Genomic DNA, 12,500 nt, shown 5'->3' with positions numbered 1-12,500 from the left:
ACTAGGCAAGGCCCCCTGCTTGTGGAGGAGCTCAAAAGTCAGCCTTTCGAACACACTGCACTTGAGCCTTTATCTCCACTACCTGCTACACTCTATTCCAGTATTAGGAAGCTACACCGAGATGGGTAAGCTGCTCCCCATCTCCAAGCTTCTCACATGCTTGCAGAGCGACATCCAAGGCTGAAACTAGAAGGACGTTAACGTGTGCCCGTGTAATTGCAAGCCCATGTTTCTTGTAAGGAAGCAGCAGTGTAATAGCTTACAGCACCTTGTATTCCCAGGCGGTCTCCCATCCAAGTACTAACCAGGCCCGACCCTGCTTAGCTTCCGAGATCAGACGAGATCGGGCGTGCTCAGGGTGGTATGGCGGTAAGCCGACGGGCTGGGGACACAGACTCCTTTTATAGACTAGGCAAGGCCCCCTGCTCGTGGAGGAGCTCAAAAGAAGCCTTTCGAACGTTCAAGAGTTTAAGTTGTTTTTGGTGGGCTTTGCTGTATGGCCGCGCCCTTTGAGTGTGTCAAATGTCAAGCAGCTGTCCGTCAAGGCTCAGAGGTGCACTTAGATCACCTTGGGGCGGAGGTGATCAGCAGCAGCCTTTGTTATGCGCACTTAAAAAACATGGCACCACAACAAGTAACTTGTGTGCCAAGATCTTGAGTTGGCCCCAGACACTTGTGGGCCATCGCTTTTCGGCCTTTTGGCTAAGATCAAGTGTAGTATCTGTTCTTATCAGTTTAATATCTGATATGTCCTCTATATGGGGATTAAATATTAAATGCATTTTTGAGCATTGGGAGGTGAAAACTGGGGCTTGCTCTCTTCACTCCCTGCATTGACCTGGCATTGCAGTGCCACCAGGAATGGTGCACCATTCTCTTTTTTCTGTGAAAACCAAAGCAAGGCTGGAAGTAGAAGGACGTTAACGTGTGCCTGTGCCCGTGCCCGTGCGTCAACGTAATTGCAAGCCCATGTTTCTTGTAAGGAAGCAGCAGTGTAAAAGCTTACAGCACCTGGTATTCCCAGGCGGTCTCCCATCCAAGTACTAACCAGGCCCGACCCTGCTTAGCTTCCGAGATCAGACGAGATCGGGCGTGCTCAGGGTGGTATGGCCGTAAGCCGACGGGCTGGGGACACAGACTCCTTTTATAGACTAGGCAAGGCCCCCTGCTCGTGGAGGAGCTCAAAGGTCAGCCTTTCGAACGTTCAAGAGTTTAAGTTGTTTTTGGTGGGCTTTGCTGTATGGCCGCGCCCTTTGAGTGTGTCAAATGTCAAGCAGCTGTCCGTCAAGGCTCAGAGGTGCACTTAGATCATCTTGGGGCAGAGGTGATCAGCAGCAGCCTTTGTTATGCGCACTTAAAAAACATGGCACCACAACAAGTAACTTGTGTGCCAAGATCTTGAGTTGGCCCAAGACACTTGTGGGCCATCGCTTCTCGGCCTTTTGGCTAAGATCAAGTGTAGTATCTGTTCTTATCAGTTTAATATCTGATATGTCCTCTATATGGGGATTAAATATTAAATGCATTTTTGAGCATTGGGAGGTGAAAACTGGGGCTTGCTCTCTTCACTCCTTGCATTGACCTGGCATTGCAGTGCCACCAGGAACGGTGCACAATTCTCTTTTTTCTGTGAAAACCAAAGCAAGGCTGGAAGTAGAAGGACGTTAACGTGTGCCTGTGCCCGTGCCCGTGCGTCAACGTAATTGCAAGCCCATGTTTCTTGTAAGGAAGCAGCAGTGTAAAAGCTTACAGCACCTGGTATTCCCAGGCGGTCTCCCATCCAAGTACTAACCAGGCCCGACCCTGCTTAGCTTCCGAGATCAGACGAGATCGGGCGTGCTCAGGGTGGTATGGCCGTAAGCCGACGGGCTGGGGACACAGACTCCTTTTATAGACTAGGCAAGGCCCCCTGCTCGTGGAGGAGCTCAAAGGTCAGCCTTTCGAACGTTCAAGAGTTTAAGTTGTTTTTGGTGGGCTTTGCTGTATGGCCGCGCCCTTTGAGTGTGTCAAATGTCAAGCAGCTGTCCGTCAAGGCTCAGAGGTGCACTTAGATCATCTTGGGGCAGAGGTGATCAGCAGCAGCCTTTGTTATGCGCACTTAAAAAACATGGCACCACAACAAGTAACTTGTGTGCCAAGATCTTGAGTTGGCCCAAGACACTTGTGGGCCATCGCTTCTCGGCCTTTTGGCTAAGATCAAGTGTAGTATCTGTTCTTATCAGTTTAATATCTGATATGTCCTCTATATGGGGATTAAATATTAAATGCATTTTTGAGCATTGGGAGGTGAAAACTGGGGCTTGCTCTCTTCACTCCTTGCATTGACCTGGCATTGCAGTGCCACCAGGAACGGTGCACAATTCTCTTTTTTCTGTGAAAACCAAAGCAAGGCTGGAACTAGAAGGACGTTAACGTGTGCCTGTGCCCGTGCCCGTGCGTCAACGTAATTGCAAGCCCATTTTTCTTGTAAGGAAGCAGCAGCAGTGTAAAAGCTTACAGCACCTGGTATTCCCAGGCGGTCTCCCATCCAAGTACTAACCAGGCCCGACCCTGCTTAGCTTCCGAGATCAGACGAGATCGGGCGTGCTCAGGGTGGTATGGCCGTAAGCCGACGGGCTGGGGACACAGACTCCTTTTATAGACTAGGCAAGGCCCCCTGCTCGTGGAGGAGCTCAAAAGTCAGCCTTTCGAACACACTGCACTTGAGCCTTTATCTCCACTACCTGCTACACTCTATTCCAGTATTAGGAAGCTACACCGAGATAGGTAAGCTGCTCCCCATCTCCAAGCTTCTCATGTGCTTGCAGAGCGACATCCAAGGCTGAAACTAGAAGGACGTTAACGTGTGCCCGTGCGTCAACGTAATTGCAAGCCCATGTTTCTTGTAAGGAAGCAGCAGTGTAAAAGCTTACAGCACCTGGTATTCCCAGGCGGTCTCCCATCCAAGTACTAACCAGGCCCGACCCTGCTTAGCTTCCGAGATCAGACGAGATCGGGCGTGCTCAGGGTGGTATGGCCGTAAGCCGACGGGCTGGGGACACAGACTCCTTTTATAGACTAGGCAAGGCCCCCTGCTCGTGGAGGAGCTCAAAAGTCAGCCTTTCGAACACACTGCACTTGAGCCTTTATCTCCACTACCTGCTACACTCTATTCCAGTATTAGGAAGCTACACCGAGATGGGTAAGCTGCTCCCCATCTCCAAGCTTCTCACGTGCTTGCAGAGCGACATCCAAGGCTGAAACTAGAAGGACGTTAACGTGTGCCCGTGCGTCAACGTAATTGCAAGCCCATGTTTCTTGTAAGGAAGCAGCAGTGTAAAAGCTTACCCCACCTGGTATTCCCAGGCGGTCTCCCATCCAAGTACTAACCAGGCCCGACCCTGCTTAGCTTCCGAGATCAGACGAGATCGGGCGTGCTCAGGGTGGTATGGCCGTAAGCCGACGGGCTGGGGACACAGACTCCTTTTATAGACTAGGCAAGGCCCCCTGCTCGTGGAGGAGCTCAAAGGTCAGCCTTTCGAACGTTCAAGAGTTTAAGTTGTTTTTGGTGGGCTTTGCTGTATGGCCGCGCCCTTTGAGTGTGTCAAATGTCAAGCAGCTGTCCGTCAAGGCTCAGAGGTGCACTTAGATCATCTTGGGGCAGAGGTGATCAGCAGCAGCCTTTGTTATGCGCACTTAAAAAACATGGCACCACAACAAGTAACTTGTGTGCCAAGATCTTGAGTTGGCCCAAGACACTTGTGGGCCATCGCTTCTCGGCCTTTTGGCTAAGATCAAGTGTAGTATCTGTTCTTATCAGTTTAATATCTGATATGTCCTCTATATGGGGATTAAATATTAAATGCATTTTTGAGCATTGGGAGGTGAAAACTGGGGCTTGCTCTCTTCACTCCTTGCATTGACCTGGCATTGCAGTGCCACCAGGAACGGTGCACAATTCTCTTTTTTCTGTGAAAACCAAAGCAAGGCTGGAAGTAGAAGGACGTTAACGTGTGCCTGTGCCCGTGCCCGTGCGTCAACGTAATTGCAAGCCCATGTTTCTTGTAAGGAAGCAGCAGTGTAAAAGCTTACAGCACCTGGTATTCCCAGGCGGTCTCCCATCCAAGTACTAACCAGGCCCGACCCTGCTTAGCTTCCGAGATCAGACGAGATCGGGCGTGCTCAGGGTGGTATGGCCGTAAGCCGACGGGCTGGGGACACAGACTCCTTTTATAGACTAGGCAAGGCCCCCTGCTCGTGGAGGAGCTCAAAGGTCAGCCTTTCGAACGTTCAAGAGTTTAAGTTGTTTTTGGTGGGCTTTGCTGTATGGCCGCGCCCTTTGAGTGTGTCAAATGTCAAGCAGCTGTCCGTCAAGGCTCAGAGGTGCACTTAGATCATCTTGGGGCAGAGGTGATCAGCAGCAGCCTTTGTTATGCGCACTTAAAAAACATGGCACCACAACAAGTAACTTGTGTGCCAAGATCTTGAGTTGGACCAAGACACTTGTGGGCCATTGCTTCTCGGCCTTTTGGCTAAGATCAAGTGTAGTATCTGTTCTTATCAGTTTAATATCTGATATGTCCTCTATATGGGGATTAAATATTAAATGCATTTTTGAGCATTGGGAGGTGAAAACTGGGGCTTGCTCTCTTCACTCCTTGCATTGACCTGGCATTGCAGTGCCACCAGGAACGGTGCACAATTCTCTTTTTTCTGTGAAAACCAAAGCAAGGCTGGAAGTAGAAGGACGTTAACGTGTGCCTGTGCCCGTGCCCGTGCGTCAACGTAATTGCAAGCCCATGTTTCTTGTAAGGAAGCAGCAGTGTAAAAGCTTACAGCACCTGGTATTCCCAGGCGGTCTCCCATCCAAGTACTAACCAGGCCCGACCCTGCTTAGCTTCCGAGATCAGACGAGATCGGGCGTGCTCAGGGTGGTATGGCCGTAAGCCGACGGGCTGGGGACACAGACTCCTTTTATAGACTAGGCAAGGCCCCCTGCTCGTGGAGGAGCTCAAAAGTCAGCCTTTCGAAGACACTGCACTTGAGCCTTTATCTCCACTACCTGCTACACTCTATTCCAGTATTAGGAAGCTACACCGAGATAGGTAAGCTGCTCCCCATCTCCAAGCTTCTCATGTGCTTGCAGAGCGACATCCAAGGCTGAAACTAGAAGGACGTTAACGTGTGCCCGTGTGTCAACGTAATTGCAAGCCCATGTTTCTTGTAAGGAAGCAGCAGTGTAAAAGCTTACAGCACCTGGTATTCCCAGGCGGTCTCCCATCCAAGTACTAACCAGGCCCGACCCTGCTTAGCTTCCGAGATCAGACGAGATCGGGCGTGCTCAGGGTGGTATGGCCGTAAGCCGACGGGCTGGGGACACAGACTCCTTTTATAGACTAGGCAAGGCCCCCTGCTCGTGGAGGAGCTCAAAGGTCAGCCTTTCGAACACACTGCACTTGAGCCTTTATCTCCACTACCTGCTACACTCTATTCCAGTATTAGGAAGCTACACCGAGATGGGTAAGCTGCTCCCCATCTCCAAGCTTCTCACGTGCTTGCAGAGCGACATCCAAGGCTGAAACTAGAAGGACGTTAACGTGTGCCCGTGCGTCAACGTAATTGCAAGCCCATGTTTCTTGTAAGGAAGCAGCAGTGTAAAAGCTTACAGCACCTGGTATTCCCAGGCGGTCTCCCATCCAAGTACTAACCAGGCCCGACCCTGCTTAGCTTCCGAGATCAGACGAGATCGGGCGTGCTCAGGGTGGTATGGCCGTAAGCCTACGGGCTGGGGACACAGACTCCTTTTATAGACTAGGCAAGGCCCCCTGCTCGTAGAGGAGCTCAAAGGTCAGCCTTTCGAACGTTCAAGAGTTTAAGTTGTTTTTGGTGGGCTTTGCTGTATGGCCGCGCCCTTTGAGTGTGTCAAATGTCAAGCAGCTGTCCGTCAAGGCTCAGAGGTGCACTTAGATCATCTTGGGGCAGAGGTGATCAGCAGCAGCCTTTGTTATGCGCACTTAAAAAACATGGCACCACAACAAGTAACTTGTGTGCCAAGATCTTGAGTTGGCCCAAGACACTTGTGGGCCATCGCTTCTCGGCCTTTTGGCTAAGATCAAGTGTAGTATCTGTTCTTATCAGTTTAATATCTGATATGTCCTCTATATGGGGATTAAATATTAAATGCATTTTTGAGCATTGGGAGGTGAAAACTGGGGCTTGCTCTCTTCACTCCTTGCATTGACCTGGCATTGCAGTGCCACCAGGAACGGTGCACAATTCTCTTTTTTCTGTGAAAACCAAAGCAAGGCTGGAACTAGAAGGACGTTAACGTGTGCCTGTGCCCGTGCCCGTGCGTCAACGTAATTGCAAGCCCATGTTTCTTGTAAGGAAGCAGCAGTGTAAAAGCTTACAGCACCTGGTATTCCCAGGCGGTCTCCCATCCAAGTACTAACCAGGCCCGACCCTGCTTAGCTTCCGAGATCAGACGAGATCGGGCGTGCTCAGGGTGGTATGGCCGTAAGCCGACGGGCTGGGGACACAGACTCCTTTTATAGACTAGGCAAGGCCCCCTGCTCGTGGAGGAGCTCAAAAGTCAGCCTTTCGAACACACTGGACTTGAGCCTTTATCTCCACTACCTGCTACACTCTATTCCAGTATTAGGAAGCTACACCGAGATGGGTAAGCTGCTCCCCATCTCCAAGCTTCTCACGTGCTTGCAGAGCGACATCCAAGGCTGAAACTAGAAGGACGTTAACGTGTGCCCGTGCGTCAACGTAATTGCAAGCCCATGTTTCTTGTAAGGAAGCAGCAGTGTAAAAGCTTACAGCACCTGGTATTCCCAGGCGGTCTCCCATCCAAGTACTAACCAGGCCCGACCCTGCTTAGCTTCCGAGATCAGACGAGATCGGGCGTGCTCAGGGTGGTATGGCCGTAAGCCGACGGGCTGGGGACACAGACTCCTTTTATAGACTAGGCAAGGCCCCCTGCTCGTGGAGGAGCTCAAAGGTCAGCCTTTCGAACGTTCAAGAGTTTAAGTTGTTTTTGGTGGGCTTTGCTGTATGGCCGCGCCCTTTGAGTGTGTCAAATGTCAAGCAGCTGTCCGTCAAGGCTCAGAGGTGCACTTAGATCATCTTGGGGCAGAGGTGATCAGCAGCAGCCTTTGTTATGCGCACTTAAAAAACATGGCACCACAACAAGTAACTTGTGTGCCAAGATCTTGAGTTGGACCAAGACACTTGTGGGCCATCGCTTCTCGGCCTTTTGGCTAAGATCAAGTGTAGTATCTGTTCTTATCAGTTTAATATCTGATATGTCCTCTATATGGGGATTAAATATTAAATGCATTTTTGAGCATTGGGAGGTGAAAACTGGGGCTTGCTCTCTTCACTCCTTGCATTGACCTGGCATTGCAGTGCCACCAGGAACGGTGCACAATTCTCTTTTTTCTGTGAAAACCAAAGCAAGGCTGGAACTAGAAGGACGTTAACGTGTGCCTGTGCCCGTGCCCGTGCGTCAACGTAATTGCAAGCCCATGTTTCTTGTAAGGAAGCAGCAGTGTAAAAGCTTACAGCACCTGGTATTCCCAGGCGGTCTCCCATCCAAGTACTAACCAGGCCCCACCCTGCTTAGCTTCCGAGATCAGACGAGATCGGGCGTGCTCAGGGTGGTATGGCCGTAAGCCGACGGGCTGGGGACACAGACTCCTTTTATAGACTAGGCAAGGCCCCCTGCTCGTGGAGGAGCTCAAAAGTCAGCCTTTCGAACACACTGCACTTGAGCCTTTATCTCCACTACCTGCTACACTCTATTCCAGTATTAGGAAGCTACACCGAGATGGGTAAGCTGCTCCCCATCTCCAAGCTTCTCACGTGCTTGCAGAGCGACATCCAAGGCTGAAACTAGAAGGACGTTAACGTGTGCCCGTGCGTCAACGTAATTGCAAGCCCATGTTTCTTGTAAGGAAGCAGCAGTGTAAAAGCTTACAGCACCTGGTATTCCCAGGCGGTCTCCCATCCAAGTACTAACCAGGCCCGACCCTGCTTAGCTTCCGAGATCAGACGAGATCGGGCGTGCTCAGGGTGGTATGGCCGTAAGCCGACGGGCTGGGGACACAGACTCCTTTTATAGACTAGGCAAGGCCCCCTGCTCGTGGAGGAGCTCAAAGGTCAGCCTTTCGAACGTTCAAGAGTTTAAGTTGTTTTTGGTGGGCTTTGCTGTATGGCCGCACCCTTTGAGTGTGTCAAATGTCAAGCAGCTGTCCGTCAAGGCTCAGAGGTGCACTTAGATCATCTTGGGGCAGAGGTGATCAGCAGCAGCCTTTGTTATGCGCACTTAAAAAACATGGCACCACAACAAGTAACTTGTGTGCCAAGATCTTGAGTTGGACCAAGACACTTGTGGGCCATCGCTTCTCGGCCTTTTGGCTAAGATCAAGTGTAGTATCTGTTCTTATCAGTTTAATATCTGATATGTCCTCTATATGGGGATTAAATATTAAATGCATTTTTGAGCATTGGGAGATGAAAACTGGGGCTTGCTCTCTTCACTCCTTGCATTGACCTGGCATTGTAGTGCCACCAGGAACGGTGCACAATTCTCTTTTTTCTGTGAAAACCAAAGCAAGGCTGGAACTAGAAGGACGTTAACGTGTGCCTGTGCCCGTGCCCGTGCGTCAACGTAATTGCAAGCCCATGTTTCTTGTAAGGAAGCAGCAGTGTAAAAGCTTACAGCACCTGGTATTCCCAGGCGGTCTCCCATCCAAGTACTAACCAGGCCCGACCCTGCTTAGCTTCCGAGATCAGACGATATCGGGCGTGCTCAGGGTGGTATGGCCGTAAGCCGACGGGCTGGGGACAGACTCCTTTTATAGACTAGGCAAGGCCCCCTGCTCGTGGAGGAGCTCAAAGGTCAGCCTTTCGAACGTTCAAGAGTTTAAGTTGTTTTTGGTGGGCTTTGCTGTATGGCCGCGCCCTTTGAGTGTGTCAAATGTCAAGCAGCTGTCCGTCAAGGCTCAGAGGTGCACTTAGATCATCTTGGGGCAGAGGTGATCAGCAGCAGCCTTTGTTATGCGCACTTAAAAAACATGGCACCACAACAAGTAACTTGTGTGCCAAGATCTTGAGTTGGCCCAAGACACTTGTGGGCCATCGCTTCTCGGCCTTTTGGCTAAGATCAAGTGTAGTATCTGTTCTTATCAGTTTAATATCTGATATGTCCTCTATATGGGGATTAAATATTAAATGCATTTTTGAGCATTGGGAGGTGAAAACTGGGGCTTGCTCTCTTCACTCCTTGCATTGACCTGGCATTGCAGTGCCACCAGGAACGGTGCACAATTCTCTTTTTTCTGTGAAAACCAAAGCAAGGCTGGAACTAGAAGGACGTTAACGTGTGCCTGTGCCCGTGCCCGTGCGTCAACGTAATTGCAAGCCCATGTTTCTTGTAAGGAAGCAGCAGTGTAAAAGCTTACAGCACCTGGTATTCCCAGGCGGACTCCCATCCAAGTACTAACCAGGCCCGACCCTGCTTAGCTTCCGAGATCAGACGAGATCGGGCGTGCTCAGGGTGGTATGGCCGTAAGCCGACGGGCTGGGGACACAGACTCCTTTTATAGACTAGGCAAGGCCCCCTGCTCGTGGAGGAGCTCAAAGGTCAGCCTTTCGAACGTTCAAGAGTTTAAGTTGTTTTTGGTGGGCTTTGCTGTATGGCCGCGCCCTTTGAGTGTGTCAAATGTCAAGCAGCTGTCCGTCAAGGCTCAGAGGTGCACTTAGATCATCTTGGGGCAGAGGTGATCAGCAGCAGCCTTTGTTATGCGCACTTAAAAAACATGGCACCACAACAAGTAACTTGTGTGCCAAGATCTTGAGTTGGCCCAAGACACTTGTGGGCCATCGCTTCTCGGCCTTTTGGCTAAGATCAAGTGTAGTATCTGTTCTTATCAGTTTAATATCTGATATGTCCTCTATATGGGGATTAAATATTAAATGCATTTTTGAGCATTGGGAGGTGAAAACTGGGGCTTGCTCTCTTCACTCCTTGCATTGACCTGGCATTGCAGTGCCACCAGGAACGGTGCACAATTCTCTTTTTTCTGTGAAAACCAAAGCAAGGCTGGAACTAGAAGGACGTTAACGTGTGCCTGTGCCCGTGCCCGTGCGTCAACGTAATTGCAAGCCCATTTTTCTTGTAAGGAAGCAGCAGCAGTGTAAAAGCTTACAGCACCTGGTATTCCCAGGCGGTCTCCCATCCAAGTACTAACCAGGCCCGACCCTGCTTAGCTTCCGAGATCAGACGAGATCGGGCGTGCTCAGGGTGGTATGGCTGTAAGCCGACGGGCTGGGGACACAGACTCCTTTTATAGACTAGGCAAGGCCCCCTGCTCGTGGAGGAGCTCAAAAGTCAGCCTTTCGAACACACTGCACTTGAGCCTTTATCTCCACTACCTGCTACACTCTATTCCAGTATTAGGAAGCTACACCGAGATAGGTAAGCTGCTCCCCATCTCCAAGCTTCTCATGTGCTTGCAGAGCGACATCCAAGGCTGAAACTAGAAGGACGTTAACGTGTGCCCGTGCGTCAACGTAATTGCAAGCCCATGTTTCTTGTAAGGAAGCAGCAGTGTAAAAGCTTACAGCACCTGGTATTCCCAGGCGGTCTCCCATCCAAGTACTAACCAGGCCCCACCCTGCTTAGCTTCCGAGATCAGACGAGATCGGGCGTGCTCAGGGTGGTATGGCCGTAAGCCGACGGGCTGGGGACACAGACTCCTTTTATAGACTAGGCAAGGCCCCCTGCTCGTGGAGGAGCTCAAAAGTCAGCCTTTCGAACACACTGCACTTGAGCCTTTATCTCCACTACCTGCTACACTCTATTCCAGTATTAGGAAGCTACACCGAGATGGGTAAGCTGCTCCCCATCTCCAAGCTTCTCACGTGCTTGCAGAGCGACATCCAAGGCTGAAACTAGAAGGACGTTAACGTGTGCCCGTGCGTCAACGTAATTGCAAGCCCATGTTTCTTGTAAGGAAGCAGCAGTGTAAAAGCTTACAGCACCTGGTATTCCCAGGCGGTCTCCCATCCAAGTACTAACCAGGCCCGACCCTGCTTAGCTTCCGAGATCAGACGAGATTGGGCGTGCTCAGGGTGGTATGGCCGTAAGCCGACGGGCTGGGGACACAGACTCCTTTTATAGACTAGGCAAGGCCCCCTGCTCGTGGAGGAGCTCAAAGGTCAGCCTTTCGAACGTTCAAGAGTTTAAGTTGTTTTTGGTGGGCTTTGCTGTATGGCCGCGCCCTTTGAGTGTGTCAAATGTCAAGCAGCTGTCCGTCAAGGCTCAGAGGTGCACTTAGATCATCTTGGGGCAGAGGTGATCAGCAGCAGCCTTTGTTATGCGCACTTAAAAAACATGGCACCACAACAAGTAACTTGTGTGCCAAGATCTTGAGTTGGCCCAAGACACTTGTGGGCCATCGCTTCTCGGCCTTTTGGCTAAGATCAAGTGTAGTATCTGTTCTTATCAGTTTAATATCTGATATGTCCTCTATATGGGGATTAAATATTAAATGCATTTTTGAGCATTGGGAGGTGAAAACTGGGGCTTGCTCTCTTCACTCCTTGCATTGACCTGGCATTGCAGTGCCACCAGGAACGGTGCACAATTCTCTTTTTTCTGTGAAAACCAAAGCAAGGCTGGAACTAGAAGGACGTTAACGTGTGCCTGTGCCCGTGCCCGTGCGTCAACGTAATTGCAAGCCCATGTTTCTTGTAAGGAAGCAGCAGTGTAAAAGCTTACAGCACCTGGTATTCCCAGGCTGTCTCCCATCCAAGTACTAACCAGGCCTGACCCTGCTTAGCTTCCGAGATCAGACGAGATCGGGCGTGCTCAGGCTGGTATGGCCGTAAGCCGACGGGCTGGGGACACAGACTCCTTTTATAGACTAGGCAAGGCCCCCTGCTCGTGGAGGAGCTCAAAAGTCAGCCTTTCGAACACACTGCACTTGAGCCTTTATCTCCACTACCTGCTACACTCTATTCCAGTATTAGGAAGCTACACCGAGATGGGTAAGCTGCTCCCCATCTCCAAGCTTCTCACGTGCTTGCAGAGCGACATCCAAGGCTGAAACTAGAAGGACGTTAACGTGTGCCCGTGCGTCAACGTAATTGCAAGCCCATGTTTCTTGTAAGGAAGCAGCAGTGTAAAAGCTTACAGCACCTGGTATTCCCAGGCGGTCTCCCATCCAAGTACTAACCAGGCCCGACCCTGCTTAGCTTCCGAGATCAGACGAGATCGGGCGTGCTCAGGGTGGTATGGCCGTAAGCCGACGGGCTGGGGACACAGACTCCTTTTATAGACTAGGCAAGGCCCCCTGCTCGTGGAGGAGCTCAAAAGTCAGCCTTTCGAACACACTGCACTTGAGCCTTTATCTCCACTACCTGCTACACTCTATTCCAGTATTAGGAAGCTACACCGAGATGGGTAAGCTGCTCCCCATCTCTAAGCTTCTCACGTGCTTGCAGAGCGT

General features: G+C 50.8%; 32 non-coding genes across 32 annotated transcripts; 11 read left to right on the top strand and 21 right to left on the bottom strand.

Moving 5' to 3' along the window:
* Positions 1 to 256: 256 nt before the first annotated feature.
* Positions 257 to 375, bottom strand: LOC131441329 (5S ribosomal RNA). Its single transcript, XR_009231997.1, has one exon. It is a non-coding gene; the product is annotated as a 5S ribosomal RNA (ribosomal RNA).
* Positions 376 to 682: 307 nt separating this feature from the next.
* LOC131442743 (U2 spliceosomal RNA) lies at positions 683 to 875 on the top strand. Its single transcript, XR_009233305.1, has one exon. It is a non-coding gene; the product is annotated as a U2 spliceosomal RNA (small nuclear RNA).
* A 124-nt stretch (positions 876 to 999) lies between these two features.
* Positions 1,000 to 1,118, bottom strand: LOC131476274 (5S ribosomal RNA). The gene has a single exon (XR_009242651.1). It is a non-coding gene; the product is annotated as a 5S ribosomal RNA (ribosomal RNA).
* Positions 1,119 to 1,426: 308 nt separating this feature from the next.
* On the top strand, positions 1,427 to 1,619 carry LOC131442300 (U2 spliceosomal RNA). Its single transcript, XR_009232876.1, has one exon. It is a non-coding gene; the product is annotated as a U2 spliceosomal RNA (small nuclear RNA).
* Positions 1,620 to 1,743: 124 nt separating this feature from the next.
* Positions 1,744 to 1,862, bottom strand: LOC131476273 (5S ribosomal RNA). The gene has a single exon (XR_009242650.1). It is a non-coding gene; the product is annotated as a 5S ribosomal RNA (ribosomal RNA).
* Positions 1,863 to 2,170: 308 nt separating this feature from the next.
* On the top strand, positions 2,171 to 2,363 carry LOC131442299 (U2 spliceosomal RNA). Its single transcript, XR_009232875.1, has one exon. It is a non-coding gene; the product is annotated as a U2 spliceosomal RNA (small nuclear RNA).
* Positions 2,364 to 2,490: 127 nt separating this feature from the next.
* On the bottom strand, positions 2,491 to 2,609 carry LOC131476272 (5S ribosomal RNA). Its single transcript, XR_009242649.1, has one exon. It is a non-coding gene; the product is annotated as a 5S ribosomal RNA (ribosomal RNA).
* A 296-nt stretch (positions 2,610 to 2,905) lies between these two features.
* LOC131476271 (5S ribosomal RNA) lies at positions 2,906 to 3,024 on the bottom strand. Its single transcript, XR_009242648.1, has one exon. It is a non-coding gene; the product is annotated as a 5S ribosomal RNA (ribosomal RNA).
* A 296-nt stretch (positions 3,025 to 3,320) lies between these two features.
* On the bottom strand, positions 3,321 to 3,439 carry LOC131441231 (5S ribosomal RNA). The gene has a single exon (XR_009231903.1). It is a non-coding gene; the product is annotated as a 5S ribosomal RNA (ribosomal RNA).
* Positions 3,440 to 3,747: 308 nt separating this feature from the next.
* On the top strand, positions 3,748 to 3,940 carry LOC131442298 (U2 spliceosomal RNA). Its single transcript, XR_009232874.1, has one exon. It is a non-coding gene; the product is annotated as a U2 spliceosomal RNA (small nuclear RNA).
* A 124-nt stretch (positions 3,941 to 4,064) lies between these two features.
* LOC131476270 (5S ribosomal RNA) lies at positions 4,065 to 4,183 on the bottom strand. The gene has a single exon (XR_009242647.1). It is a non-coding gene; the product is annotated as a 5S ribosomal RNA (ribosomal RNA).
* A 308-nt stretch (positions 4,184 to 4,491) lies between these two features.
* Positions 4,492 to 4,684, top strand: LOC131442409 (U2 spliceosomal RNA). The gene has a single exon (XR_009232983.1). It is a non-coding gene; the product is annotated as a U2 spliceosomal RNA (small nuclear RNA).
* A 124-nt stretch (positions 4,685 to 4,808) lies between these two features.
* Positions 4,809 to 4,927, bottom strand: LOC131476269 (5S ribosomal RNA). Its single transcript, XR_009242646.1, has one exon. It is a non-coding gene; the product is annotated as a 5S ribosomal RNA (ribosomal RNA).
* A 296-nt stretch (positions 4,928 to 5,223) lies between these two features.
* On the bottom strand, positions 5,224 to 5,342 carry LOC131476268 (5S ribosomal RNA). The gene has a single exon (XR_009242645.1). It is a non-coding gene; the product is annotated as a 5S ribosomal RNA (ribosomal RNA).
* Positions 5,343 to 5,638: 296 nt separating this feature from the next.
* LOC131476266 (5S ribosomal RNA) lies at positions 5,639 to 5,757 on the bottom strand. The gene has a single exon (XR_009242643.1). It is a non-coding gene; the product is annotated as a 5S ribosomal RNA (ribosomal RNA).
* A 308-nt stretch (positions 5,758 to 6,065) lies between these two features.
* Positions 6,066 to 6,258, top strand: LOC131442296 (U2 spliceosomal RNA). Its single transcript, XR_009232872.1, has one exon. It is a non-coding gene; the product is annotated as a U2 spliceosomal RNA (small nuclear RNA).
* A 124-nt stretch (positions 6,259 to 6,382) lies between these two features.
* On the bottom strand, positions 6,383 to 6,501 carry LOC131476265 (5S ribosomal RNA). Its single transcript, XR_009242642.1, has one exon. It is a non-coding gene; the product is annotated as a 5S ribosomal RNA (ribosomal RNA).
* Positions 6,502 to 6,797: 296 nt separating this feature from the next.
* LOC131476264 (5S ribosomal RNA) lies at positions 6,798 to 6,916 on the bottom strand. The gene has a single exon (XR_009242641.1). It is a non-coding gene; the product is annotated as a 5S ribosomal RNA (ribosomal RNA).
* A 308-nt stretch (positions 6,917 to 7,224) lies between these two features.
* On the top strand, positions 7,225 to 7,417 carry LOC131442295 (U2 spliceosomal RNA). Its single transcript, XR_009232871.1, has one exon. It is a non-coding gene; the product is annotated as a U2 spliceosomal RNA (small nuclear RNA).
* Positions 7,418 to 7,541: 124 nt separating this feature from the next.
* LOC131477042 (5S ribosomal RNA) lies at positions 7,542 to 7,660 on the bottom strand. Its single transcript, XR_009243398.1, has one exon. It is a non-coding gene; the product is annotated as a 5S ribosomal RNA (ribosomal RNA).
* A 296-nt stretch (positions 7,661 to 7,956) lies between these two features.
* LOC131476263 (5S ribosomal RNA) lies at positions 7,957 to 8,075 on the bottom strand. Its single transcript, XR_009242640.1, has one exon. It is a non-coding gene; the product is annotated as a 5S ribosomal RNA (ribosomal RNA).
* Positions 8,076 to 8,383: 308 nt separating this feature from the next.
* On the top strand, positions 8,384 to 8,576 carry LOC131442578 (U2 spliceosomal RNA). The gene has a single exon (XR_009233149.1). It is a non-coding gene; the product is annotated as a U2 spliceosomal RNA (small nuclear RNA).
* A 124-nt stretch (positions 8,577 to 8,700) lies between these two features.
* Positions 8,701 to 8,819, bottom strand: LOC131440938 (5S ribosomal RNA). The gene has a single exon (XR_009231619.1). It is a non-coding gene; the product is annotated as a 5S ribosomal RNA (ribosomal RNA).
* Positions 8,820 to 9,125: 306 nt separating this feature from the next.
* Positions 9,126 to 9,318, top strand: LOC131442294 (U2 spliceosomal RNA). The gene has a single exon (XR_009232870.1). It is a non-coding gene; the product is annotated as a U2 spliceosomal RNA (small nuclear RNA).
* A 124-nt stretch (positions 9,319 to 9,442) lies between these two features.
* On the bottom strand, positions 9,443 to 9,561 carry LOC131477289 (5S ribosomal RNA). The gene has a single exon (XR_009243635.1). It is a non-coding gene; the product is annotated as a 5S ribosomal RNA (ribosomal RNA).
* Positions 9,562 to 9,869: 308 nt separating this feature from the next.
* Positions 9,870 to 10,062, top strand: LOC131442293 (U2 spliceosomal RNA). The gene has a single exon (XR_009232869.1). It is a non-coding gene; the product is annotated as a U2 spliceosomal RNA (small nuclear RNA).
* A 127-nt stretch (positions 10,063 to 10,189) lies between these two features.
* On the bottom strand, positions 10,190 to 10,308 carry LOC131477028 (5S ribosomal RNA). Its single transcript, XR_009243384.1, has one exon. It is a non-coding gene; the product is annotated as a 5S ribosomal RNA (ribosomal RNA).
* A 296-nt stretch (positions 10,309 to 10,604) lies between these two features.
* LOC131477041 (5S ribosomal RNA) lies at positions 10,605 to 10,723 on the bottom strand. The gene has a single exon (XR_009243397.1). It is a non-coding gene; the product is annotated as a 5S ribosomal RNA (ribosomal RNA).
* A 296-nt stretch (positions 10,724 to 11,019) lies between these two features.
* Positions 11,020 to 11,138, bottom strand: LOC131477881 (5S ribosomal RNA). Its single transcript, XR_009244201.1, has one exon. It is a non-coding gene; the product is annotated as a 5S ribosomal RNA (ribosomal RNA).
* A 308-nt stretch (positions 11,139 to 11,446) lies between these two features.
* On the top strand, positions 11,447 to 11,639 carry LOC131442292 (U2 spliceosomal RNA). Its single transcript, XR_009232868.1, has one exon. It is a non-coding gene; the product is annotated as a U2 spliceosomal RNA (small nuclear RNA).
* Positions 11,640 to 11,763: 124 nt separating this feature from the next.
* Positions 11,764 to 11,882, bottom strand: LOC131441408 (5S ribosomal RNA). Its single transcript, XR_009232074.1, has one exon. It is a non-coding gene; the product is annotated as a 5S ribosomal RNA (ribosomal RNA).
* Positions 11,883 to 12,178: 296 nt separating this feature from the next.
* On the bottom strand, positions 12,179 to 12,297 carry LOC131476262 (5S ribosomal RNA). The gene has a single exon (XR_009242639.1). It is a non-coding gene; the product is annotated as a 5S ribosomal RNA (ribosomal RNA).
* Positions 12,298 to 12,500: the final 203 nt, after the last annotated feature.

This window comes from Solea solea, chromosome 16 (assembly GCF_958295425.1).
Source record: "Solea solea chromosome 16, fSolSol10.1, whole genome shotgun sequence".
Classification (NCBI taxonomy): Eukaryota; Metazoa; Chordata; class Actinopteri; order Pleuronectiformes; family Soleidae; genus Solea; species Solea solea.
This window is presented reverse-complemented; position numbering and strand designations above follow the sequence as displayed.